Below are 3319 nucleotides of genomic sequence, written 5' to 3'. Positions count from 1 at the left end.
TTGTTTCACGATGTGTGATGCTCTGAACTCGTGGCCAGTGCAATTCCATCGCGACGCGCAGTATAAATCTACGCAGAGGCGGGCAAGACTGAGTTTTGGTATTTTTTGCAGACCCGTAGGCATATTTAAGAAAGGACATTTGGTGCCTTTGTGGGTCTGAACAAAGCCAACTTGATTTGCTAGCAAGTGAACCATCTCCTCCTCGTGTCCGTGTCTGAATTTGACCAGAACAGGATGTAAGGGTCACATTGACGATGGACCGAACTGAAAAGGGGGTCAAAATGAGGGTAAGAGGGAAGCTTGTGTCAGTATGTGTGTGTAAACGTGTGCTAATCGTGAGCCGCTTCCAGTAAAATGAGCTGTTTAGTCATCTCCGTGCCAATAACCACACACACACACACACACACACACACACACACACACACACACACACACAACTAAACTGTTACCATTGATCACTCCTGAACAAAAATAAGAAATAAGACTGTAAGAAATTCCCATTATTGTCGTCTCTGTAAAATAAAAAAAAATGTTTTCATCATTAAATAAGTGATACTAAAATTCTATATGCAATTTCCAGTGCCAAGTTACTTTTCACCCTTCCAGTATATTGTCCCCCCCCCTTTGAAGCCCTTTCACAAAAGGCCAAACCCTAAAAGAGGCTTTTTGATGCTAAATATCATCACCACACACACTCACACATACAAACCATTTTTCGAAAGAAAAGGCCTCTCTGTGGAGGTGTGCTTTGCGCTTCCGCTGGCTTCCCGCTCCATTCTCTTCCCAGGAAGTGACACGCCGAGGCACAAAGACGCTCGTGTCAGGCTGCGACTCCCACGCTGGGACGTCCATTTCATTCTCCATCTTGATCCGCGTCGCGTCGCGTCTGGAGGGAGATGCAACAATACATATACCTGAACTCATTCACTCCCAAAGACGTTTTTAAACGTCTTTTCAGACTTGGTCTAGACTTGGCTGTTCCTGAATGAGTTCATATAATACCCGTTGATTTTTAACTAAGCCTCATTTAAATACAACACACTGTTCAACGTACAACGATTAATCCATTATACTAGAGACTCACCCGCCATGAATTTCGTGTATACAATCATACAACTTTAACTTTTATCATTCTAATGTGAAAAAAAAATAGTCCAAATTAAATCCAATGGATAATTTCAAATTTGGAATATTTCCAAATTTGAAATCCCCAGTTTATATCCCCCCCCCAGTTTATATCCCCATAGAAATGTCCACGTATATTTCCCGGGTATCTTCCATCCCTCTACAATCCAAAATTTCTTTTAAATTTAATTCCTCACAAATGCGCACTATAAGTAGACACAAATCCAAGCATTTGACATGGAAAGCATCCAGGTGTGAAAAATCCAAACAACTTTTCCTCATCGACAAATAAATACCGCACCACAAATAGACACCTTCTCCGTGGCTGAAATGATCCGTCCTATAACATCTGTTTCCACATAGGATCTATTCTACATCACTGATCACCCTTAATTTATGGATCAATAACTTCATATCATATGCACCGCGCTGCTGTTCCTCAAAGCAATGGCGTTGGAGCTCATGCCGCATTGGCGACGTGAAGCCGGAGGGGGGTCCCAAGCGGCGCGGTTCACCAGCAGGTCACGCACGAGCCTCGGCTAATGTCTCGATTTGCCGACGACGGGAAGCGCAACGGATCGACCTCGGCTGCGTTTTCCGCCTCACCCGTATTGAACACACTTGAGAGATTGAGCCGTTGTGTTCAGACAGAATGCACGCCACGGTATTTCCTCAAATAATGGCCTCCACTGCAACCCATACCACACATGTATAAATGGATTATCGCCTCCATCGCTCATCAAAAGGCCCTAAAATGCGATGCCCCCCAAGAGGCGGCTAACACACCGAGACCCCACCCCCTGTTGGAAGCTGATATCAACCACGCACCCGCAGATATGTGATCAGATTTCCGAGTGTGCGTGTCCACGCGCGACGTTGCGTTTCCCGGCTGGTCTCCGGTGAACGTCTGCGATAGCATCTCGTTCAGTTTGCAGCAAACCTCCTCAGTTCCGAGAGGAGTCGATAGCGAGCGGGAACAAAAGCAGCCTTATTGCGTTGACTCAAGCTGATGGAAAAATCCCTGCGCGCTGATTGTACAACGTGATAAATGTTGTCTTTTTTCCCCCCAAAAGAGGATTATTCACGATAGCCGAATATTCACCATCATTTTAATAGCAACACCATAATCATTTTCTCAATTCATGGCCGCTACTCGGCAAACCACACCAGTATCCTGGTATTGATTTGAAGTAAGGCATTTAAATATTTTACTCAAGCAGCTTTCAGTCAAAAACGTATGACAAGCAAAGTTTTATTTCAAAGGGATTGATTGACTCTCTTCATTAAAATAACGATTCTTTTCTTCAAATAAATTGGAGGACTCACACACACACACACACACACACACACACACACACACACACACACACACACACGATTAAAACACCCCTGAGACCACTTTGTATTACATTACATTGTTTTCAATCTGCCATACTTCTGAAGACCACAGAGCAGTGACTCAGGCAGGGTACATTATTAATAATGACACACTCGTACACACGCGCACCAAACATGAAAATCCCCAACTTCCTTTTTAAATTCTCCAAATGACCCGAGAGTGACGGTCGAGGGGACTTCTTGGAATCTCTCTTATCGGTCCGATGTAGAATGACTGTGACTTGACAAAACCCCCTTTGGCCACACACTCATCCCAGATTCTTTTCTTCAAATAAATTGGAGGACTCAAGAACCCAAACCATTTATTTGAAGTAAGGTACTATTGGTTGAATCTGTTTTATGAATTTATTGCCTTACATTGACTTTCTCCCAAAATGACGGAAAGTCACCCAATATTTTACGGAAGCGACTACAAATCAAAATGGTATTATGCGGTGAATTTATTGAAACACTCCCTACATTAAATCAAGACTATTGCCTGAAACACTGGCTTGTGCTTGAGAAGCCATACCAGAACCTGCAATTTATTTAAAAAGTGTTAAACGGTAAATTTATTTCATTTAGATTTTTTTTTTGGTCATATAATTTGCCTCCACTCAATGGCTATTGTGTTGCTTCTAATAGCTTAAGTCTGCCAGAGCCAGTCGAAAACTCCTTCGTAAGCCAACTCCACTCAATGGCTATTGTGTTGCTTCTAATAGCTAATAGTCTGCCAGAGCCGGTCAAAACTCCTTCATAAGCCAAAGTAATTTTTTGCAGAGGATAAAGAATATATGCCTGTTGGTATTATATCATT

General features: G+C 42.8%; 1 long non-coding RNA gene across 2 annotated transcripts in view; it reads right to left on the bottom strand.

The window, feature by feature from the left end:
* Nucleotides 1-435: 435 nt before the first annotated feature.
* The window catches only part of LOC109513581 (uncharacterized), a 26004-nt gene continuing 23120 nt past the window's right edge, over nt 436-3319 (bottom strand). Inside the window, exons 2-3 of one of the 2 annotated variants that reach the window (XR_002167806.1) lie at nt 710-886; nt 436-512 (exon numbers count right to left, since the gene is read on the bottom strand). This is a non-coding gene — a long non-coding RNA (uncharacterized LOC109513581). Of the gene's footprint in view, nt 513-618; nt 887-3319 lie in introns of those variants that run through there. The other variant, XR_002167805.1, reaches the window with a different exon arrangement.

This window comes from Hippocampus comes, unplaced genomic scaffold (genome assembly GCF_001891065.2).
Source record: "Hippocampus comes isolate QL1 unplaced genomic scaffold, H_comes_QL1_v1.1 scaffold50, whole genome shotgun sequence".
Classification (NCBI taxonomy): Eukaryota; Metazoa; Chordata; class Actinopteri; order Syngnathiformes; family Syngnathidae; genus Hippocampus; species Hippocampus comes.
This window is presented reverse-complemented; position numbering and strand designations above follow the sequence as displayed.